The sequence below is a fragment of the Rhinichthys klamathensis genome, unplaced genomic scaffold (genome assembly GCF_029890125.1).
Source record: "Rhinichthys klamathensis goyatoka isolate OS25496 unplaced genomic scaffold, OSU_Roscu_1.1 h1tg000286l_1, whole genome shotgun sequence".
Classification (NCBI taxonomy): Eukaryota; Metazoa; Chordata; class Actinopteri; order Cypriniformes; family Leuciscidae; genus Rhinichthys; species Rhinichthys klamathensis.
Genome location: NW_026606805.1, coordinates 158,284 through 170,000, shown reverse-complemented (window position 1 = coordinate 170,000; position 11,717 = coordinate 158,284). Strand labels below are relative to the sequence as shown.

Sequence of the window (11,717 nt, the reverse complement as noted above, 5' to 3'; positions counted from 1 at the left end):
TCCTCTCAGATAATACACAAACATATGAAGACTTCTTCTTTGGCCAATGACACACCACTGACTTTAGATAATTCTCCCAGCAAACACGTGACGTAACGGCGACCAAAAGTGACGTCAGTATTGGTCGTGGGTTCGTCGCGTCACCAAAAGACTATGCCACGACGTTGTGGCAACTTCATCAGAAGGTAGTCTCGTGACCACAGCGCTTGGTCGCTTCCTTACCTTCCCACAACGTTGTCTAAAGACCAGCTGATGTCCAATCATTTTCTAACCTCCTCACCACGTCTTAGCCACGTCATTTCTTGACTTAGAAGCAGATGTACATTTTAATAGAAGAATTTTTTTTCAGATATTTTATATGTACAGGTGCTGGTCATATAATTAGAATATCATCAAAAAGTTTATTTATATAAGTAATTCCATTCAAAAAGTAAAACTATAATTTAATTTGTATATATATATATATATATATATATATATATATATATATATAATTTAAAAATGTTACCCTATTCACCTGTGACAGGGTAACAATACCCTGTAACATTACCCTGACACTTGTTACAGTGTCTTAAGTGAGACACTGTAACAAGTGTCTCACTTAAGACTCATTCAAGTCATACAGATTTCAACAATTTCCCTTCGGTACACTAGGGGGCAGTATATGCAACTCAAACGATTGCAGCGAAGAGCTTCCGCTGCTGGTGTATAGAAGTCCCACCTCACGAACCGGAACATGCGTGGATTGTGTTTGAATTTTCACTTTTCGTATCCTTTGACCGTCTTCTAGTTGTTTATTTTACACACTTTCTTATGTTTTTAGTTACCTAACGTTACAGCAGTAGTTTAACTTATCAATCGAAGAAAGAAGAAATACACCATTCCTTCAAGACGAAACAGGTAAGTGTAAAAACAACCCGCCGTAAGGGTCCCACACGTTCTCGAAAGTTTCCTAATTTTACATTTTAACCAAGATCTCTATTTCAAATGTAGTTTAAAATGGCTTTTTAACTAGTTAGGTTTAATTGTTGAGTAGACAGTGTTGCGTCACATTTACTCAAATAGAACATGTCTGAGTGGGCCTAACGTTACTGTAGGCCTACTGTTGTTGTTTTATATGTACAGATACTGGTCATATAATTAGAATATCATCAAAAAGTTGATTTATATCAGTGGAATTTACTGCTGTAGTCTCTTACTGTGGTAATTTCATTATCCTGGTAAATAGAATAACTTATTTCAGCTTTATTTAATTGTTGTTTTGTATTTAAATATTGTTTTTCTCCCTTCCCAGTTCCTAGAAACCCTGTTTTTGTCTGGAAATGTTGTATTCACACAATAGTGGTGTGGGAAACTATTAAACTCGCATCTAATTTCTTCCATTGCAGCTCTCGGTGATTGTCTTCACTGAAATCGGAAATCACAGAAATCTGCAGTGTTTTTCAGGTAAGCATGTTTTTAAAAAAGTGATAGTATTAAATCCAGTATACAAATATTGTTATTGGGGGACTGTAAACTATTCTGTTTTTAGAACTTGACAATCCACTAACTTAAACCTTTTCAGAAACATCAAGTGGCTACCATGTCCTTACTAGGGGTGTAGTTTGATACGATACACTTGTGTCACGGTTCGGTACGTTTTCGATACAGCAAAAATAAAGAAATGCCAGAGAAATGTCCTTGATATAATTTTTTTAATTATATTTTTATTAAAACTAACATCATAAAGTATGATATTTTTTTACTTTGAGCAATGATGGAGCTATACTTGACTTTTCTTAGGAGCATATAAAACAAAAACAGCTCCTTGGACAAAATGAAATGTAATATTGTAGTAGTTATAAACAAAGGTTTATTTTAGTTCAGATTAACATTTGAGGGCAGCAATTGTATTCATAATGTCAAAATAAAACCGACGTAATGTTACTTGAAAGCATTATAGCCTACTATTCCTGCCACACTTCCATGGTTACAGTTAGTAGTGTTACTACAGTAAATCCATGGTGAATGTTGCTGATCTGTGGACACTGATTAGTTCATTCATGGCACAATGTTTCTCCTGGTTTCCACGTCAGCGCGGTTTGAATTGTAAAATTTGATTGTATTTTAGGATGAAGCGAAGTCGGAGAATCTATTTACAGTCCTGGAGAGCTACCAGACGCACTCTCCAAAAACTCCATGCAAGCCAGGCAGAAAATGCACGTGCGAGCCAGACAGGGAATGCCTGTGCAAGCCAGGCAGAAAATCTCACTCACCAAAACACTGAGAGCCTCAATAGAGACGCATTCATGGCATGTGGAAGAGATGGAATGGTAATAGAGGACGTGTCCGATTTGAAGAGAGATAAAAGCATGAATGAAGACAATTTGTTTGAAGACAGTGTGCATGAGTCATGTGACAGGCACAAAAGTGGTATGGAGTCACCCTGCAGTGACTCAGTGAGCAAATGTAAATGTTTAAACTAATCCTATATTGTTTGTACTTTCCCTAATGTTCACATTTCTTTGTAGCTGACTTTAACCAGGCACTTCGGTGGTTGAGAAAGGCCGAAACATTGTCAAACGTGGAAAGTGCAGATGATGGGGCTGTGCTCTCAAAAAGGACATCAAAAAGGCCAGCAAAATTTGCTTACAGCAGCGATGAGGGTATTTACATTTACATGTAGTTATTTATTACATGCTGTATCTCTGACTGGTTTGTTGACTGGAGTTTATTATATGCTTTTTAGATGAAGACTCTGCAGAACAGGTCCTCCAAACTAATAAGAAATCCAGAGGTATGATATTAAATAACTGTTCAATATTTCTCAAGAGTACCATGCTTCACAAGACTGCCCTCTATAAGAAAATCGCTAGCATGACATTTTTGGAAATCATTAGACAGGGTCCCGTAAATGAATGATTAACCAAAGTATCTTGGTAATATGTATCATCTAGGTTTGTCCCATGGACCACCAGAGGTGCCACTTTCATTCTTCTGCAGGACCAACACACCCTCCACCTCCCATCTGCATCTTTCCGCAGACAAACACTATGAACAGTAAGTTAACAATTGTTGCATAAGCTTTGTCAAGTTGTGCGGATCTATATTAAAATATACCTTATGTTGATATTTTTTATGTATTTACACAGACCTTGATCCAGTTAGTCCTATTCAGCCTGAGATGTCTGATGGTATGATTATATTTTTATTGTTGGTTTAATGACTTTGAAAATCTTGTTTATTTGTAAAGTGTTACAGTTATCAACATGTTGACACAAAAAATGTAGCCTGGTGATTTGAACTTTGGTAGTTCTCGTTTTATAACATGCTGAACCTAAGTTTTGAGTTTAATCGCTTGCATTTTGTATTGCATATGTGCACACAGAAACTGCCAGCTGCTCCTCAAGTGTGTCAGACTCTATCTCCGCCTTAACCCAAACGGTTACAGTAATACAAGGTATGTTAATTTTTATTGTGGGTAAATTTCAGTCATGTAATAACTGCAATGTGTTATCTTTGCACTTTGTACGTTTCTGACCTTCATTTTAATGTCTTTGAAACATTTTGTGTTTCTGAAACAGAGACACTTAAGGCAATGTTGACCCGCCAGGATGTGATGGCAAAAAACATCCAGGAGATCCTCCTCCGGTTAAACCAGACTGGAGGGGCCAGCCAGGGTCCGGAGACCCCAATAGAAATCGATGTGGCCCAGTCTTTGGAAGAACTTGCTGTCTTGGAGGCAAAACTGAAAGAGCTTCCGGACTACAAGAAGAGATTGGTGGGTAATGGTTTAAACATAAAGCTATGTTTTATGTAGAGCTAAATATTTACTGCATTACGGATTTTTAATTTTCTGTATTTCCTCTGTGTAGACACACCATCTCAGTCTGATTGGTGGAGCCAACCCGGGAGAAGTTACAAGGCGTATCATGAGGGCTGTAGCTTCTAGCAGTGTCTGGAAGAACTACAGCCTTCATGGGAAGAAGGGGAAAAAAACGTTGCTGCATACAGCAGTGTACCAGGTTATCAAACGTGAGTTTAATATAAGTGTTACTTTTGGTAATAATTGTGTGGATGTTCCACAGCACAAAAAAAATGCATTTATGCTTGTCTAAACAATTTCTGCTTTACAATTGGTTCATGTTTCAAAATATAGCTTGCTGTTTTCAAATCTAAAAGACAATATCAAAATGCCCTTCTGCTTCATTTAATATATATTAAATGTGTCCACCACTTGTTTTGTAAAACATTGTAATTACACAAGAAATTTACAAAACATTTACAATTTTTTTTATTTTACACAACAGGGGCTATCATGCTGAGTCGGTCCGGACTACAGGACAAAGCTGTGGAGGAACTCGTCACAAATGTTTTAAAACATGCCCCAGCCCACAGTAAACTACAGGTACAAATATACACTTCTTGTGAGCATTTCACTTAAAAGACTGTGGCAATCGACTATTACTTGTAGGGATGGGCCGATACCACTTTATGGAATGAGTAGCAGTACTTAGTATTTCATTTTTTGCACTTGCCGATACTTACAGTGTACCGATACAAAATCTTGACATTAAATCTTGAAGGTCTGTTCACTTAATTTATTTAAATTGTTTGTCTAGGTGCAGTCAGTCCCAGAAGTGGCAGTCCCACATTAGGACAATAACCAGCAATTCAGATGAAGACCTTTTTAAAGTGTTTTAAATAGTGACATTTATTTTTTTCCTTTTTTGCTTTAATGTATAGTTGTTTTTCCCCCATTTGTTATTTTAGTGTCTGTTAAATTCTGTTAAATAAAATCTGCAAAAACACTTTTCAGTTCTTTCAATTATTCTACAATGTTTTTTAACATGTTTAACATTAACATTAGTGAATGTTTAAACATGTTTTTACCAATTGTTTGAGTAAAATGTCGATTTGAACAGTAATGCTAGTTGAAACAACCAACAAACAAAAAGTTCTGAACAAGAACCACAATTATAGATGTTGCTGTGGCAGGTAAATGCTAGTATAAATGGATGTCAATAAATCCACTGCAGAATGAATATATATATATATATATATATATATGAAAAAGTTATCAAATGACCAATTGGCGACCAATAACGCTGCCGCAACGTACTGGCTACGTCACAGCAACGTCATCCAAAAGACGAATCGGCGACCAAAATTAAATAACGTTTAACTTAACGTACTGAAGACGTACTGAAGACGTTGTCACGTTGTCGGTTGGCGACGTCGTAGCGACCTCTTTTGGTGTTTCACTTTGACGGTTGTGGCGACGTCATATGCTAACGTAAGCGTGACTAAAAATGACCAGCACGTGACGTCGTCACAACGTAATATTGTTTGCTGGGCTGGTTCTTTTCTATTAAAACATTTTGTTTAAAAGCACTTATTTAAAGCAACCGATTTACTTAAGTTGGCTTTGATTTAAAATTTGAGTAACATAACTGTCGGCATGAAATGGAAGTTGCGACAGTCTTTTCTTCCCAATTGTGACGTATATTAGAGTGAAACAGCTTCTCCGTCAAGAAAAAATGTAGGACGGGACTTGATTTTGTGATTGATTGTTCGTGTTTTGCTCAAAAAAAAAAAAAAACAAAAAAAAACTTAGTTTAATATTTCATGTATCAATTTGATTTGATGTCAGTCAGACAGTCTCATAACGGATGCTTCTTGGCCAGATTAAGCTACAACATGCTCCAAATGTACTACTGATAGTCAAAACATTGGCTTGTGTGGCTGACAGTCATTGCCTGGTGACAGTGATGTTTGTGAAAGCACACTATATCCGTCCTGGTACTTTTAACAGATAAGCGAATAATTACTGGTCTTGCCACTTCTGGCACTGGTTTCTTTATACCAAACAAGGTTTTTGAGCTCACTGTTTAATGTTAAGCAAACTCATTTGCAACTTTTGGAATAAACAATAGAAGCTGGTAATTTAGGTTAATCACGTAGAGATTTAAAAGGGATAGTTCACTCAAAAATTAATATTCTGTCGTCATTCACACTCGTGTCATTCCAAACCTGTATGACTTGTTTCTTCCATTAAATACAAAAGAAGATATTTTAAAAAAATGTACATACATTTGATTTTTTTGGGATGCCACTGACTTGGACAAACTGTCAAAATACCTTCGTTTGTGTTCCACAGAAGAAGAAAAGTCATGCAGGTTTGAAACACCTCGAGGATGAGTAAATGATTGCAGCATTTTCTGTTTGGGTTGAACTATCCCTTTAAAGAGGACCAATTATGCACTTCTTCAAAGTCTTGATTTTCTTTTTTTGTTGAAGTCTACTGGAACAGGTTTTCATGCTTGAAAGTTCAAAAACACCTTGTTTTTCACATATTCTCCATTGTTGCAGCTCCTCTCTTCCCAGTCTGTCAGTAACGCTCTGCTTCACTACTATAGTACGATGCATCATTGAAGAAATCCACTAGCTAGTCACGAAACCTATTTCCCGAAACCTATTGTCGCAAATTTGTAGTTCAACTTCAACCACGTTGGTTTATGACGTCACGCACGTGATGGAGTAATAACTACTTTTAATAAATCTGTTTGAGATCGAATTAATGCTGGATGTTTTGCTATAAATTACAGACATGGCATCTGTGAACTATTTCTCATTTTTCTCAGTTGTTTTGCTTTATTTCCAGATTCAATCATAGGCTCGTTCTTACACACTAGGGCTGCAACAAACGATTATTTTGATAATCGATTAATCTAACGATTATTAGAACGATTAATCATTGATTATTTCGCAGACTAATCAGTAAGTTTGGAACGATTATTCAGCTTTTTCAATTATTTAAAACATTGAGTTATACATATTCTAACTATAATATAAAAAAGAAAATCACTTCAGCTTTTGAAATAGTTGTTTTAATGAACTTTGAGCCAACTAAACAGGTCATTCTCTTTAAGTTTTCAGATTTCGGTCCAACTCAAATCACACACAAATGCTCTCTAAGCATTGTTTAATAGGCCCACTGCTTTTCTTAGAACTGAAACAGAAAAAGGGACATTTACTTCAGGACACAAAGAATGGTAAAATATTAATCTGCAAACAATTATTATAATTATAAAATTACAATCTTTTTTTACATGACAATTGAGCTGACAGAGACGTTCTCATTCACCTTTTAATTTATAGTATGAAAAAGTAACTGCCATGATATTCTTCCTATATCATAGGAAGGATATAACATCTCGTTTTGTAAGTCTTCATGATTATTGAACAAAATACAGGCAAGTGATAAGACTATAATAATACCTAATATACTAATAGTGTTACAATAATAAAAACAGCCCTGACTCCTAAGCTCGATCAAGCTTTATTCTATACAAAATAAGTCATCACATTACTGTAATTATATTACTATTGATAATATTATTACTATTATTAGTAGTATTGCATTCTCTAATAAAGAGAGATTTACCCTGTCATGTTGGCGCTGGTTAGTAAGCTCCAGCTGGAGAACACTCACTTCTCACCGGCTCCTCTTTTGCCGGGATGTGTCCTCTTGCACTCCAACATGCATGTTGTGCTCCCGTGAAAATTGCACACGACAGCATTCTTGATTTGAAGTTTTGTGAAACTTTCCCAAACCTAAACCTTGCTAGTTCGGATTCGTTTGCACTGTCATAATTCGCGCTGTTTTCTCTTCTACCGCAATAGCATTTGTAAGGGCTGCACTACACTCTAGCGCTACAGCGCCGTAGCGGTCAAATCGCGGGATTGCAGGCCCTTACATTAGGTCACGTGAGATCAAACGACTACTCGACAACAAAGATATTTGTCGACAAATTTTTATTGTCGACGTTGTCGACAACGTCGACTAATCGTTGCAGCCCTATTACACACTAGAGCACGTAGCCACGTACACACATGCACACTCTTCAAGAACAGTGCTTTAAATCTCTTGACAAGCTAAAAGACATAAATGACATTTGTATGTATTCTAAACCAAAGATATAGATTGTACTGAATGTCAGCTAGCTTGTTATTTTGCTCACGATAAGGATTTATGAAGTACAAATGTCATGCAAACAAGACACTATGCTTCTAAACACAGGTCGAGAGCTGTCGATCCAACCACACAACTTTGCGATGTTGTTTGCGAATGTTTGTTGGAACATGTTTTCGGGAAACTCAGACCCGTTGAACTACGCTGATAACGACAGAACTTGCGGCCATAGTTGGCTATCGATGCTTTTGGGAAACACACCTCTGTTTAGTTCCTGTCTCTATGAAGCCCCTCCTTCTGAAAAGCACAGTGTGCTCTGATTGGTCGGCTGGACCAGTGTGTTGTGATTGGTCAAGCGCTTCGAGTGTGTTTGGGAAAAGCCACGCCCCTTACAATAACCACGAGTTTCAACACACTACTAACTAACCCAACCCGGCCTCGTCCCTTTATTCTGCGTATGCCTTGAGCGGGAATTATTTAAATGAGGAATATTGTGACGTGTTCCCGGAAGAAAACTCAAGACTACAATGGAGGCGTTTCAGGGAGTTCAGAAACACTGACACTGATATAGGGAATAACTCCCTTTGCTTTGTAACTTTGCAGGCCTTTTTCATTCTCAAACAGCAGCATTACACACTAAAGAAAGTTGAGCATGTAAAAAAAAAAGCACAATAGACTCTCTTTAAATGTGTTGTCCTTCTCAAAACAATGCAGAGTGTGTGTGCCCTTTCAGCAGTAACGTCTCTATGTTCCTCTCATCTATTTCTTATTCAATCAATCCTGTTCTTTACATCACATCTGCAGCTTTTTCATTTAAAACAAAGCACTGTTTGCATGTGTGTGTGTGTGTGTCCATCACATTCGAGTGGGGCAGACAGACACTGCAGAACAGGAATCCATGGGAGCTCTTTGCATGGTTTACATCATTAAATAAATCAATCACTGTAATTCAAATCCCAGACTGCACTTAGAGACCTCTCACACCACCAGCCAATGAGAAGCAGCCGAGAGGTTCACGAACGGTCTCAGCTCTCCTCTGATCATGGCACAACACTGGCGGAAATAAGGCTAAAAGCCATGAGTCTATCATCAACATCTCCAGCGCTGCACAACAACACCATCATATAAAATACTGAGTCCACACACACACACACACACACACACACTGAATGACCCTCATATAACACTCAATTCCTCAAAATCATTTGCTCAATTTCACTTCACAATCAATTACATTCATATTTTGGTTGTCCCATATCACTACTGTTGGTCATGTGATTACTTTTTTGGATTCATTTTTAAGCACCAGTATCATTAATTACTCCTTTTAAACCACTAAAAAGGACACTGAATGTAATATTACAGGTTGAACAGCATCTAGATCCGTCTGTCAATTACCACAAGTAATGTAATGGAAGTCAATGGCTAATGTCAACTGTCTGTTCTTTAAAATATCATCTTTTGTGTTCAGCAGAAGAAAGACACTCGGGTATATACAGGTTTGGAACAACTTGAGGGCGAGTAAATGATGAAATAATTGACATTTTTGGGTGAACTCTCCCTTTAAGGTGCGACTCATTATCCAGGCGGATGAACTGGTTGTGGATTCCTGTGGTTTGCTCCAGTAATCACTGCTTAACGTTTACTTGCATCACATCTATTTCATGTAAAAGTAAAAGTAGCCAGTTTACTTCACCCGTTCATGACTAAAGCTGAAAAACTGGATATAATTTGCATAGATTAGGCAAGCGATTTATTCAGTCTCATACTGTTAAATATATTCTTTAGGCTTTTTTAAACAACGTGACAGCTGAAGATTTTTAACATTTGACTTGTTTTGCTATGTACATAAACTAAAGTTTGGGGTCAGTTAGAATTTATTTGTCTTTTTTGAAATAAATAAATAATTTTATTCATCAAATTAATAAAATGTGACAGGAAAAGCATTTATAATGTTACAAAAGATTACTGTTTTAAAGATTTTCTTTTAAACTTTCTATTTGTCAAAGAATCCTGAAAACAATGCATCAAGAAGCAGCACAACTGTTTTTAACATTCATAATAATAATAATAATAATAAACGTTATTTGAGCAGCAAATCCGCATATGATTTTTGAAGGATCACGTGACACTGAAAATACAGCTTTGAATCGCATGAATAAATTCGTTATATTTCGTTGTATATTCGTAAATATGTCGTAAATATATTTTACAATATATTTAAATAGAAAAATAATACTTTGAATAATAATATTTCACAATATCACTGATTTACTGTATTTATAGCCATAGTGAACATAAGAGACTTTTCAAAAACATAAAAAATGGTACCGACACACATTTTTGATGCTGTGATTTTGTTCGTTTTTACAGAAGCACAGATTAAAATGATTAAGATGACAGAACTTAAAATACTTTTTTCATTAAATATAATTTTTCAAAATAAAAGTACAAATTATTATCCGCATCTAAATATAGCATCACGCCACCAACAAATATTTAATAACATCCTGGCAGAAACACAACAGTGATTAACACAGTGATCTACTTTGTGTATTAATCTTCAACAAGTTCATGCCAACTGACCTCTGACCTCTCCGCCACAGATGAATCCAGCCACCCCATTGGTCCACATGAAGTGTGTCTGGATCGTCCTCTCCCATTGGCAGGTAAATGGCACTGAGAGTTTCATTGGATCTGTGAGACTCATCCAGACTGACGCTCACGTCGGCCAGCCAAACCTCAGCCATGGTGAAACCGTAAACCCTGGAGGAGAACAACATAATGTTGTTATTAAAAAAAAAACACTTGCTTTGTGTTGTTGTTAATTATAAAAACCTGAGGACTTCATAAGTCACGAATACAACCACAAAAAAGCATAAATTAACATTATAGTCTGCCTTTAGATTTTCACTGGACACCAAGAGGCGTCGGACAATACAGTAGCAAATTGTTTCTTGTATAAAATTGAATTTTGATGGTGTCATGCTTTTAAACAACTCACTGCACAAAACGTGTTGTGGTCAGCTATTGCAGGTATTTAATAATTTGATCTTGATCATAATTTGAGGATGTACATACAGGTGAAACCCGAAAAATTATAACATCGTGCAAAAGTTAATTTATTTCAGTAATTCAACTTTAAAAGGTGAAACTAATATATTATATAGACTCATTACATGCAAAGTGTGATATTTCAAGCCTTTATTTGTTATAATTTTGATGATTATGGATTATAGCTTATGAAAACCCCAACTTTGTGAAAAGGTTTTCATATCTGTAAGCCATAATCATCAAATTTATAACAAATAAAGGCTTGAAATATCTCACTTTGCATGTAATGAGTCTATATAATATATTAGTTTCACCTTTTCAAGTTGAATTACTGAAATAAATGAACTTTTGCACGATATTATAATTTTTCGAGTTCCGACCTGTATTGGTATTTCAACTGAATTTGCACCAAAACCGGAGCGATTTATTGGACACTTTGACTTTAACGTGACTAACAAATATTCTCCCTTTAATAAGCCTATTTATGTTGCTATCATAGTTTATTTGCATTAAACACTGTTTTCCCCTGCTGTCCACAAGCACATCAGAACGTGTCACATGACCCACTAGTTGAGAACCAGTGCACAAACAGAAGCAACATTAATGCTCAGATGATCATCAGTACTGGCATGTTTTGTTTGTCTCAAGGAGTTTTTAACTGCGAACACAAAGGAATCTGAACAACAACCTTCGTTTTCTGAGCATGTGC

At 36.3% G+C, this 11,717-nt stretch overlaps 1 protein-coding gene across 4 annotated transcripts in view; it reads right to left on the bottom strand.

Moving 5' to 3' along the window:
* kdm6ba (lysine (K)-specific demethylase 6B, a) overlaps positions 1-11,717 on the bottom strand; it is a 126,073-nt gene that overhangs the window by 104,946 nt on the left and 9,410 nt on the right. For all 4 annotated transcript variants that reach the window (XM_056269633.1, XM_056269637.1, XM_056269635.1 and 1 more), the window contains exon 2: positions 10,541-10,720. The gene's annotated coding sequence lies outside the window, so the exon portion shown is untranslated. The remainder of the gene's footprint in view (positions 1-10,540; positions 10,721-11,717) is intronic.